General features: G+C 24.4%; 1 protein-coding gene across 1 annotated transcript in view; it reads left to right on the top strand.

The window, feature by feature from the left end:
* Positions 1-14,169, top strand: part of LOC138705227 (fap1 adhesin-like) — a 41,585-nt gene that overhangs the window by 26,062 nt on the left and 1,354 nt on the right. The window lies entirely within an intron of this gene.

Raw genomic sequence — 14,169 nt, 5'->3', positions numbered from 1 at the left:
TTATTTTTCCGTGTTCTTTTTATAGTTCTGTAGAATTTATTTAATTTAATATTAATATCTTCTTTCTGGCAGTATGATATGTTGCATCCCAAGTAATTAAAATTGTTCACCTGTTCTATTATGCTGTCATTAATGCTGATTTTACATCTCATATGATCTTTTCCGTTGAATGCCATTACTTTCGATTTGCTTTCAGAGATTGTCATATTGAATTTCTTTGCTATTTCATTTAATTTGCAAACTGCTAATTGTAAATCATTTTCAGAACCACTAAAAATTGTCTGAACATTTGCGAACAGTATAGTGTTTAAGATTTTATTGTTAATTTTAAAATCCGTAGTTAGTACTGATTGCCATTGTACAATTACTTCGTCAATGTATATGCTAAAAAGTGCGGGAGATAATTGGCAGCCCTGTCTGACTCCTTGATTGATTTCTAATATATTGTCGCTTATTGGGTCTCCTTTGTCAATAATTATGTTTGATTTAAAATATAAGCTGTGTACAACTTTGATGATATGTTCTGGGAATCCTTTATCATACATTATTTCCCAGAGTTTATTTCTTGACAATCTATCGAATGCTTTTTCATAATCGATGAAAAGTATGCAAGTTGGTAAATTGAACTCTCTTCTCTTCTGGATAAGTTGTTCTATTGTAAATATGGCATCTGAGCATGATCTTCCTTTTCGAAAGCCACATTGTTCTTCTGTTAACATATGCTCGTTGATTATATTTAGTCGTCTAGTGATAATCTTAGCATATATCTTGTAAGCTATACTTAGTAAGCAAATTCCTCTCTAACTTGTACACTCGTGTCTATTTCTTTTCTTAAATATAGGGCATATAAGTCCTTTTTTCCATTCATCCAGAAGTATACACATTCTCCAACATACATTTATTATATCTAAGAATCTCTCTTTAACTTCTTTTGGAGGATATTTTAGAAGTTCAATATTTAAGCAATCTATACCTGGAGTTTTCTTATTTTTTAATGTTGTAAGAGTGTTATCTAATTCTTCTATTTCAATAAGGTCTACATTCGCCAGTCCCTTTAATGTGGGGTCAGTGTTTACTTCGGACGTATTTGTCCATAAAGTTTCATAGTATTTAAGCCATTCTTTTTCTGTTATGTTATTTATTTTAGCCGTATATTTTTCAGTCGAGTTTAGGTGTTTCAGAATTTTATAGGCTATATCCTGTGATCCATGGCAATCATATTGTATGTTTGAGATATAGTTATCTCAGTTAAGCCTTTTTAATTTCCTCACTTCTTTTTTAGCAATGGCGCTTCTGTATTTATATTCGGCTCTATCATCCTCTGATTTTGATTGTATATATTTTAGGTATGCTCTTTTTTTATTTTCAATAATTTCTTGAATTTCCTCATTCCATATATATAAACCCTTTTTCCCTCTTTTAGTTGATCTTGTCCCTAGGGCTTCTCCAGCAGATTTTATTATGATTTCTTTAAGATCGTGCCATTCTTCGTTAATGTTAGTGCTTACAGCTCTTTGATATATATAATCTAATAGTCTTAGAGAGTATAACCTCCTTATGCTCTCTTGCTGTAGTAGATGCATTTTGAAGTTTCTTTTCACATTTGTTATGTTCTCTTTTCTCTTATAAATCCATTAATTTGGCATGTGAAAGGTGGAGATAACGATGAAATGGTCTGAACTAATATCGTATCCTCTAAACACACGAGTGTCTATTACATGGGATGATAATTTTTTATTGCAGAGTATGTAATCTATTATTGATCTAGTGTCTCTCGCTGCCCAAGTATATTTGTGGATATCTGTATGGCGGAAGAAGGTGTAAGTTATTTTTAATTCATCAAAACTAACAAAATTTCTCAGCATTTTTTCATTCTCATTTAGCGTATTCTCGCCGTTACTACCAATCAGATTCTCTATAGTTTGCTTTTCTACACGGGCGTTAAAATCTCCTCCTAGGATTATAAATCTGTCTTATTAAGAGGGTGCATGTGTGTTTGTAAGCATTCATAAAATTGAGCACTTTCTTCTTTGCGCCCTTTCTCAGGTGCGTATATGCAAACCACTGTCAAATGTCCTCTTGCTGTTTTCAAACGAACATTCATTATTCTTTCGCTCACAAATTTATAGCTATGTATTTTATTCCTAAATTGCTTCTTTACTAAAATCGCTGTAGCTGCAGATGCTCTTTTGGTTTGGGCAACTCCGCTATACAATAATATATAATCTTTTAGTTCAATTGTACCTTTCATTTTCTTTTTCGTTTCAGTGAGTAGGCAGATATCTACATTGGCTCTTTTTAATTCGTTTTGAAGTTCTTCTTCTTTATGCGTTAGTCCTCTAACATTCCAAGTAGCAGTTCTCAAATTTTCCACAAGTCCTAATCGTTTATTCCTATCTCTTGCCTTGGTCGTTTTAAATTGATCAGTCCGGCTATTCACTTGATGATTATCAGTAATATAGATGTCTCCTGGCCACGTTACGGGCGTTGCGCAGGACAAGTCTAGTGGTGGGGCTGCCACCTTAGAGCCTCTGGACATGCTCTTCTGTGTATTATCCCCGCAGAAAGGGTTGCTCCTTCCGATCTTATAGTCGTTGGAGAGCTTTTGAGTCAGTAATGTGTATAGTTTTGAACTGTGTAGAAATTACATTTAAAAGCATAAAATACTTTTTCTTGTAAGGATTGTCAATATCGGATAATTATGGACTTATTGGCAGAGAATCCAAGTAATTTATGTATGTCACCTTCATTAAAAAGCAGCCAGACAGTTTATCCTAGACTGTCACAATACAAAGCACGTGACAGTATGCCCGATCAAGAAGAAAGAAGGAGACGCCTCCTTGAAGAACAAAAAGCGAAGCGAAGGGAGTTATTTAATGAGAACCGTGGGCTGATAGAGGAAGTAGTCGCCCTTGCTGAGGAAAATGATATGGAATGGTCAGAAGTTCAGGCCAATCGAAAACAACACAATGTATATAAAAACCTGTTGAAGTTCTCTGAATGACTGTTGCATATTCCAGAGGATTTTGAACAGTTATGGTACATGGTTCCATGTGCAGTGAGTCGCAGAACGTTAATTGTGGCTACTGCAGGAAAAACACGAGCTTATTCGAAAAGTGGATATCAGATGGCAGTATTCCAGAGTCTTCTTCCTGGAGGTAACCATAATGACTGCAGAGGATATAAGATTCTTGATTTTATATGGAGTTTCAAAAATCACACCTACTATGTGCTGGATGTACTGGCTTGGAACAACCAGCAACTTAGTGATTGCGAGACAGAGTTCAGATTCTATTGGCTGAAGTCGAAGATGGAGGAAACGTCTTGTCTCTCCAATCACGCAAGTGATAATGCTTATCCATTTATGTCACTTGAGTATTACAAGAGTGACACACTGACAATGATGAATGTTATGAGCGTAGAGAGTTTGTTTGGCTGTGACGGCCCCAAATTGGATGGTTTGTTATTCTACCACTCACAAGCTCACTATATTCCTGGTGTCACACCTCTGGTTGGATGGTTGAAACCGCATATGATGCCAGCCACGCTGGGTGTGTCGGTGGCACCTTTGTACCTGCAGGAGGACATGGAAATCAGCAAGAAGAGGAAGTGCAGGAAGTCAGGCAAACACCACACTGAATCACAAACTTGTAAGGATTGTCAATATCGGATAATTATGGACTTATTGGTAGAGAATCCAAGTAATTTATGTATGTCACCTTCATTAAAAAGCAGCCAGACAGTTTATCCTAGACTGTCACAATACAAAGCACGTGACAGTATGCCCGATCAAGAAGAAAGAAGGAGACGCCTCCTTGAAGAACAAAAAGCGAAGCGAAGGGAGTTATTTAATGAGAACCGTGGGCTGATAGAGGAAGTAGTCGCCCTTGCTGAGGAAAATGATATGGAATGGTCAGAAGTTCAGGCCAATCGAAAACAACACAATGTATATAAAAACCTGTTGAAGTTCTCTGAATGACTGTTGCATATTCCAGAGGATTTTGAACAGTTATGGTACATGGTTCCATGTCCAGTGGGTCGCAGAACGTTAATTGTGGCTACTGCAGGAAAAACACGAGCTTATTCGAAAAGTGGATATCAGATGGCAGTATTCCAGAGTCTTCTTCCTGGAGGTAACCATAATGACTGCAGAGGATGTACGATTCTTGATTGTATATGGAGTTTCAAAAATCACACCTACTATGTGCTGGATGTACTGGCTTGGAACAACCAGCAACTTAGTGATTGCGAGACAGAGTTCAGATTCTGTTGGCTGAAGTCGAAGATGGAGGAAACGTCTTGTCTCTCCAATCACGCAAGTGATAATGCTTATCCATTTATGTCACTTGAGTATTACAAGAGTGACACACTGACAATGATGAATGTTATGAGCGTAGAGAGTTTGTTTGGATGTGACGGCCCCAAATTGGATGGTTTGTTATTCTACCACTCACAAGCTCACTATATTCCTGGTGTCACACCTCTGGTTGGATGGTTGAAACCGCATATGATGCCAGCCACGCTGGGTGTGTCGGTGGCTCCTTTGTACCTGCAGGAGGACATGGAAATCAGCAAGAAGAGGAAGTGCAGGAAGTCAGGCAAACACCACACTGAATCACAAACTGAGAGCAGGTTATCTGATGCTCATTCATGCACAGAAATGGAAACGACTGATTTGCATTCAGTAAAAGAACAAGGAGTAGAAGACGAGATTCACATAACACGTGATATTTCCTGAAGTGTTAGGTCAATAGTTAGTGAACTTTTATAATTGATTTGAAATGGGCTTTGTTATTAATAATGTATAAAAGTCATTTTGTGTTTTGGAATACCTCTTTAGCAATCTTATTGAAGACTTGTAAAGTACTTTCTGAAACGTTGTGGGATATTTTTCATAAGGCTTCCATTATTTGATTTTTTCTATTTATTTATATTTATTTAAAACAAATATTCTAAACAAATGTAATATCTTTAAAATAGTAATAAGAAGTATTAATTGAACATTTAAATTTAAAAAAAAAGAAGTAATTGGCATTATTCATGTGCGTTGATATTGTTACCCCTCCCCCCTTGGTAGTCTGTGTCACGAAAATTCCAGGATATGAAATTCAATTCGAAGCCTAATTTACTATATCTTGAGTTCCAAATTATTATATTTTATGTTATTCACATTTTATTCCTATTTTCATGAGTATCTTTACCTTTGGTTTCATTTTTTTTAATTTTTATTTCTGTGTGTTATGGTTATTATAAAAATGATTTTGTTGGAACTTTACCTTTGGTTTCAATTTTTTTAAATTTTTATTTCTGTGTTTTATGGTTATTATAAAAATGATTTTGTTGGAAATAATAATTAGTAATTTATATTCCTAGATTGGTAATTTATTTATTTATTTGTTTGTTTATTTATTTGTTTGTTTATTTATTTATTTGTTTGTTTATTTATTTATTTGTCTATTTATTTATTTGTTTATTTATGTATTTGTTTATTTATTTGTATGATTGTTTATTTGTTTATTTCTTTTTTATTTGTTTTTCTTTTTTATTTCTTTATTTATTTGCTTATTTATTTATTTATTTATTTATTTATTTATTTATTTTCAACCTATTTACTTATTTATTTGTTTATTTATTTATTTGTTAATTTATTTTTTCTTTGTTTGTTTATTTTTTATTTGTTTATTTATTTTTTATTTTTTTACTTATTTATTTGTTTACTTATTTACTTATTTGTTTGTTTATTTCTTTCTTATTTGGTTATTTCGTTTTTATTTGTTTACTTATTTACTTGCTTACTTATTTAAGTGTTTATTTATTTACTTGTTTATAAATTTTTTTTTCATTTATTTATTTGTTAGTTATTTGTTTGTTTATTTATTTGTTTGTTTATTTGTTTACTTGTTTACTTAATTATTATTTATTTGTTTGTTTGTTTATATATTTGTTTGTTTATTTGTTTTTATTTGTTTATTTGTTTGTTTGTTTTTTATTTGTTTATTTCTTTTTCATTTGTTTATTTATTTATTTGTTTACTTATTTATTTATTTGTTTGTTTATTTGTTTGTTTATTTCTTTTTTATTTGTTTATTTCTTTTTTATTTGTTTACTTATGTACTTGTTTATTATTTATTTGTTTCTATGCTTGTTTCTTTATTTGTTTATCTGTTTGTATATTTATTTCTTTTTCATTTGTTTATTTCTTTTTTATTTGTTTATTTATTTACCTATTTACTCATTTACTTGTTTGTTTATTTACTTTTATTTCTTTGTTTGGATATTTATTTTTTATTTGTTTACTTATTTACTTATTATTTATTTGTTTGTTTGTTTATTTATTTCTTTATTTGTTTATTTATTTCTTTTTTATTCGTTTTTCTTTTTTATTTCTTTATTATTTGCTTATTTATTTATTTTTTCCCTATTTACTAATTTATTTATTTGTTTACTTATTTATTTATTTGTTAGTTTGTTTGTTCATTTCTTTTTTATTTATTTCTCTTTTTACTTATTTATTTGTTTACTTATTTACTTATTTGTTTGTTTATTTCTTTGTTTATTTATTTGTTTATTAATTTGCCTGTTTATTTCTTTTTTATTTGTTTATTTTTTTTTATTTGTTTACTTATTTACTTCCTTACTTATTTAAGTGTTTATTTATTTACTTTTTTTTTTTTAATACACCATTCTCACACTATACATAAAATATGAATGAATACAACAATAAACGTAAATTAATGTATAACTTTAACACTTTCCCTGTGATCTTTGAACCGTTCTTATTGTTACAATATCACTGATCTACAATGTCAATGAAACTGCCAAACATAATCTTGTGTTGACTGTGCTGCCGCGTCTTCCACAACTCGTTTATATATTTGTTTATTTATTTATTTGTTTACTTATTTGTTTGTTTATTTATAAGTTTGTTTATTTATTTGTTTATATTTTGTTTTTTTTTGTTTGTTTATTTATTTATTTTTTATTTGTTTACTTATTTACTTAATTATTTATTTGTTTGTTTATATATTTGTTTGTTTATTTCTTTTTTTATTTGTTTATTTATTTTTTATTTGTTTACTTTCTTACTTGTTTATTTATTTGCTTCTATATTTAAAATTTATTTGTTGATTTCTTTGTTTATTTCTTTTTTTATTTGTTTATTCCTTTTTTATTTGTTTACTTATTTATTTGTTTAATTATTTGATTGTTTACCTATTTACATATTTATTTCTTTGTTTATTTGTTTATTTCACTTTTATTTGTTTACTTATTTACTTGTTTATTTATTTACCTGTTTATTTATTTACTTCTTTATTTATTTACTTCTTTATTTATTTATTTGTTTGTTTGTTTATTTCTCTTATGTTTGTTTACTTATTTACGTGTTTACTTATTTACTTATTTATTTATTGTTTATTTATTTGTCTGTGTGTCTATTTTTTATTTATTTGTTTATTTATTTTTTTATTTGTTTATTTATCTGTTTGTTTGTTTATGTGTTTATTTCTATTTTATTTGTTTATTTCTTATTTATTTATTTATTAGCTATTTACTTTTTTACCTATTTACTTATTTATTTATTTGTTTAAATTTTTATTTGTTTGTTTCTTTTTTATATGTTTACTTATTTATTTGTTTACTTATTTACTTATTTATTTATTTGTTTGTTTATTTCTTTGTTTATTTCTTTTTTGTTTCTTTATTTCTTTTTTCATTTCATAACTTATTTACTTGTTTACTTATTTACTTGTTTATTTATTTATTTGCTTGTTTGTTTAATTCTTTTTTATTTGTTTACTTGTTTACTTATTTACTGTTTATTTGTTTATTTTTACGTTTGTTTATTTATTTCTTTTTTACTTGTTTATTTCTTTTTTATTTGTTTACTTATATTACTTATTTATCATTTGTTTGTTTGTTTATTTATTTAGTTAGTATTTTTTTGTTTATTTCTTTTTTATTTGTTTTTCTTTTTTTATCTCTATATTTATTTGCTTATTTATTTATTTATTTATTTTTTACCTATTTACATATTAACTTATTTCTTTATTTGTTTATTTATTTATTTGTTAGTTTATTTGTTCGTTTATTTCTTTTTTATTTGTTTATTTCTTTTTTACTTATTTATTTGTTTACTTATTTACTTGCTTACTTATTAAGTGTTTATTTATTTACTTGTTTATATATTTGTTTATTTATTTATTTGTTTACTTATTTGTTTGTTTATTTATTTGTTTATATTTTGATTTGTTTGTTTGTTTGTTTATTTATTTATTTTTTATTTGTTTACTTATTTATTTGTTTACTTATTTACTTAATTATAATTTGTGTGTTTGTTTTTGTTTGTTTATATATTTGTTTGTTTATTTCTTTTTTATTTGTTTATTTACTTCTATTTATTTACTTTCTTACTTGTTTATTTATTTATTTCTTTATTTAAAATTAATTTTTTATTTGTTTATACCTTTCATATTTGTTTACTTATTTATTTGTTTACCTATTTACATATTTATTTCTTTATTTACTTGTTTATTTATTTACCTGTTTATTTATTTACTTCTTCATTTATTTGTTTGTTTGTTTATTTCTCTTTTATTTGTTTACTTATTTACTTGTTTACTTATTTACTTATTTATATATTTTGTTTATTTATTTGTTTGTTTGTCTATTTTTTATTTATTTGTTTATTTATGTTTTTATTTTTTATTTGTTTATTTATCTGTTTGTTTGTTTATGTGTTTATTTCTATTTTATTTCTTTATTTCTTATTTATTTATTTATTTATTTACTTATTTACCTATTTACTTATTCATTTCTTTCTTTAAGTGTTTATTTGTTTATTTCTTTTTATTTGTTTACTTATTTATTTGTTTAATTATTTGTTTTTTATTTATTTATTTGTTTACCTATTTACATATTTATTTATTTGTTTGTTTATTTGTTTATTACTTTTTTCTTTGTTTATTTCTTTTTTATTTGTTTATTTCTTTTTTATTTGTTTACCTATTTACTTGTTTACTTATTTACCTGTTTATTTATTTACTTCTTTATTTATTCATTTCTTTGTGTGTTTGCTTGTTTATTTCTCTTTTATTTGTTTACTTATTTATTTGTTTACTTATTTACTTATTAATTTATTGTTTATTTATTTGTTTGTTTGTCTATTTATTTATTTGTTTATTTATTTATTTGTTTATTTATCTGTTTGTTTATGTGTTTATTTCTATTTTATTTGTTTATTTCTTTTTTATTTGTTTATTTATTTATTTACTTATTTACCTATTTACTTATTTATTTATTTGTTTAAGTCTTTATTTGTTTGTTTCTTTTTTATTTGTTTACTTATTAATTTTTTTAGTTATTTACTCATTTATTCGTTTATTTATTTATTTGTTAATTTGTTTCTTTATTTCTTTTTTATTTCTTTATTTCTTTTTTATTTCTTTATTTCTTTTTTATTTGATTACTTATTTACTTGTTTATATATTTATTTGTTTACTTATTTACTCATTTATTATTTATTTGTTTGTTTATTTATTTGTTCATTTCTTTTTTATTTGTTTACTTATTTACTGTTTATTTGTTTATTTTTACGTTTGTTTATTAATGTTTTATTTGTTTACTTATTTAAGTGTTGATTTATTTACTTGTTTATATATTTGTTTATTTATTTCTTTACTTATTTATTCGTTTATTTATTTGTTTATTTTTTTGTTTGTTTGTTTATTTATTTCTTTTTTATTTGTTTACTTATTTATTTGTTTACCTATTTACTTACTTATTTGTTTATATTGTTTGTTTACTTCTTTTTATTTGTTTACTTTCTTACTTGTTTATTTATTTACTTCTTTATTTAAAATTTATTTGTTTATTTGTTTGCGTATTTCTTTTTTATTTGTTTATTCCTTTTTTATTTGTTTACTTATTTATTTGTTCAATTATTTATTTGTTTACTTATTTATTTGTTTACCTATTTTCATATTTATTTATTTATTTTTTATTTGTTTATTTCTTTTTTATTTGTTTACTTATTTACTTGTTTACTTATTTACCTGTTTATTTATTTACTTCTTTATTTATTTATTTCTTTGTGTGTTTGCTTGTTTACATTTCTTTTATTTGTTTACTTATTTACTTGTTTACTTATTTACTTATTTATTTATTGTTTATTTATTTGTTTGTTTGTCTATTTATTTATTTCATTACTTATTTATTTATTTATTTATCTGTCTGTTTGTTTATGTTTATTTCCATTTTATTTATTTCTTTTTTTATTTGTTTATTTATTTATTTACTTATTTACCTATTATTTATTTGTTTATTTATTTGTTTAAGTGTTTATTTGTTTGTTTCTTTTTTATTTGTTTATTTCTTTTTTATTTGTTTATTTCTTTTTTATTTGTTTACTTATTTATTTATTTCCTTATTCACTTATTTATTTGTTAATTAATTTATTTGTTTATTTGTTTGTTTATTTCCTTTTTATTTCTTTATTTCTTTTTTATTTCATTACTTATTTACTTGTTTATTTATTTATTGTTTATTTATTTATTTGCTTGTTTGTTTATTTATTTGTTTACTTCTTTTTTATTTGTTTACTTATTTCCTGTTTATTTGTTTATTTTTACGTTTGTTTATTTCTTTTTTATTTGTTTACTTATTTACTTGTTTGTTTGCGTGTATCTTTATTTGTTTATGTGTTTGTATATTTATTTCTTTTTCATTTGTTTATTTCTTTTTTATTTGTTTACTTATTTACCTATTTACTCATTTACTTGTTTGTTTATTTACTTTTATTTGTTTGTTTGGATATTTCTTTTTTATTTGTTTACTTATTGACTTGTTTATATATTTATTTACTTATTTACTTACTTATTATTTATTTGTTTGTTTGTTTATTTCTTTTTTATTTGTTTTTCTTTTTTATTTCTTTATTATTTGCTTCTTTATTTATTTTTTACCTATTTACTAATTTATTTATTTGTTTATTTATTTATTTGTTAGTTTATTTGTTTGTTTATTTCTTTTTTATTTATTTCTCTTTTTACTTATTTATTTGTTTACTTATTTGTTTGTTTATTTATTTGTTTATTTATTTGCTTGTTTATTTCTTTTTTATTTGTTTATTTCTTTTTTTATTTGTTCACTTATTTACTTGCTTTCTTATTAAAGTGTTTATTTATTTACTTGTTTATATATTTGTTTATTTATTTACTTGTTTATATATTTGTTTATTTATTTATTTGTTTACTTACTTGTTTGTTTATTTATGTGTTTGTTTATTTATTTGTTATATTTTGATACGTTTGTTTGTTCATTTATTTATTTTTTATTTGTTTACTTATTTATTGGTTTACTTATTTACTGAATTATTTATTTGTTTGTTTATTTCTTTTTTATTTGTTTATTTATTTTTTAATTGTTTACTTTCTTACTTGTTTATTTATTTACTTCTTTATTTAAAATTTATTTGTTGATTTGTTTGTTTTATTTCCTTTTTTATTTGTTTATTCCTTTTTTACTTGTTTACTTATTTATTTGTTTACCTATTTACATATTCATTTCTTTGTTTATTTGTTTATTTCTTTTTTATTTGTTTATTTATTTTTTATTTGTTTACTTATTTACTTGTTTATTTATTTACCTGTTTATTTATTTACTTCTTTATTTATTTATTTGTTTGCTTGTTTATTTCTCTTTTATTTGTTTACTTATTTACTTATTTATTTATTGTTTATTTATTTGTTTGTCTATTTTTTATTTATTTGTTTATTTATGTTTTTATTTTTTTATTTGTTTACTTTTCTGTTTGTTTGTTTATGTGTTTATTTCTATTTTATTTGTTTATTTCTTTTTATTTATTTATGTACTTATTTACCTATTTACTTATTTATTTATTTGCTTAAGTGTTTATTTGTTTCTTTCTTTTTTATTTGTTTACTTATTTATTTGTTTCCATATTTACTTATTTATATATTTGTTTATTTATTTGTTTGTTTATTTCTTTTTTATTTCTTTGTTTCTTTTTTTATTTGATAACTTATTTATTTGTTTACTTATTTACTTGTTTATTTATTTACTTGTTTATTTATTTGCTTGTTTGTTTATTTCTTTTTTATTTGTTTACTTGTTTACTTATTTACTGTTTATTTGTTTATTTTTACGTTTGCTTATTTATTTCTTTTTTACTTGTTTATTTCTTTTTTATTTGTTTACTTACATTACTTATTTATTATTTATTTGTTTGTTTGTTTATTTATTTGTTAGTATTTGTTTGTTTATTTCTTGTTTATTTGTTTTTCTTTTTTATCTCTTTATTTATTTGCTTATTTATTTATTTATTTATTTTTTACCTATTTACTTATTAACTTATTTATTTATTTGTTAGTTTATTTGTTTGTTTGTTTATTTCTTTTTTATTTGTTTATTTCTGTTTTATTTGTTTATTTCTTTTTTACTTATTTATTTGTTTACTTATTTACTTGCTTACTTATTTAAGTGTTTATTTATTTACTTGTTTATATATTTGTTTATTTATTTATTTGTTTACTTATTTGTTTATTTATTTGTTTATATTTTTATTTGTTTATTTGTTTATTTATTTCTTTTTTATTTGTTTACTTATTTATTTGTTTACTTATTTACTTAATTATTATTTGTTTGTTTGTGTATTTGTTTGTTTATTCCTTTTTTATTTGTTTATTTACTTTCTTACTTGTTTATTTATTTATTTATTTATTTAAAATTTATTTGTTTATTTGTTGTTTATTTCTTTTTTATTTCTTTATTCCTTTTTTATTTGTTTACTTATTTATTTGTTTATTTCTTTTTTATTTGTTTTTATCTGTTTATTTATTTATTTATTTACCTATTTACTTATTTATTTGTTTATTTTGTTTGTTTATTTCTTTTTTATTTCTTTATTTCTTTTTTATTTGTTTACTTATTTATTTGTTTACAAGTCGAAGGTAGTGAACATTAATTGAAAGTGACAAAGAATGATTAATTGAATGCTCTTGCCCATTATGGTTGGGAGGTTGGGTTGGGCAGGGCGGAACTCGACATGCAGCTACCTCCACGCGGTGAGTTCTGGGTTGTTTCATTTCATACCAGTGGCGGACGATGGGTTTGAAAGTTGAGGAGGCCAAGTCGTGATTGATGAGTTTGCATTACATGTATTAAAAGTATAAGGCCTCTGACGTACCTCATTACCAAGCACAGAGTTTATAGGTTTTAAGAAACAAAAATTAGGTTTTCCGATCTATGATTTAGGATTTGTATATGATTTAAAATTTTATGTTTAGGAATTTATAGTATTTTACGAAAAAAAAAATAAATAAAAATAAACAACATACTGTTAATATATTACAACAGGTTGGTAGGCCTAAAGATTGCCTCTCTTTAGGACATTATAAGTCTTAACCTACGAATTAGATCTTTTTAGGTCAAATTAAAATTAAGAATGTTACGTCTTGCTACATAAAACGAATAAGAAAAGCAATATTTCTAGAGTAATGCGAAAGCAACAAAATTGATTCGAACCTAAGAATCTGGGGCTATTACATAGCCTAATTTTACTGCAAATTCACTGGACGATCCTCTTTCTTCGCAAGCCGATCAATTAGGTCACATACTGAGCAACTGCTACTAGAAGAAGCTAGAGACAAATCTGCATTTGTTTCTAAACTCTCGATATATTATAATACTGTATAAATAAATATATCTCGTAACACAAAAGAAGAAAAAACAGGAACACCCGCAAACAAAAGAAAAATCTACCAATATAAAAAAAAAAACCTTTATGCAGGGAGAGAAGACTAACAACACATGACTCAATTTTCTAAAACCAAGAAGAGAGAAAGAGAAAGAACTTCCCAATACAGCCGCAACTAGCTGTGACTATAAGCAGTACAGCAGTACAGTTATCAGTGGTGGGTAGGACATCTCCAAATTCGGCTCCCCTCGTGTGTTCTAGTTAAGTTTAAACACTCCACTAACCAGCTATCTTATTGGTTGAACTGCTGTTGTCATGGTTACTGTGGAGCAGAGTGATGTAGCTGTCTCCTCTCTCCCGCTCTCGCATAGACACTGCAGGCTGCTAGATGTCGACTGTACAGGTTACAGCGCTATCTGTTATTTTTCGATACGAATTATTTGTACTGTCTACAG

The sequence above is a fragment of the Periplaneta americana genome, chromosome 8 (genome assembly GCF_040183065.1).
Source record: "Periplaneta americana isolate PAMFEO1 chromosome 8, P.americana_PAMFEO1_priV1, whole genome shotgun sequence".
NCBI classification, from domain to species: Eukaryota; Metazoa; Arthropoda; class Insecta; order Blattodea; family Blattidae; genus Periplaneta; species Periplaneta americana.
This window is presented reverse-complemented; position numbering and strand designations above follow the sequence as displayed.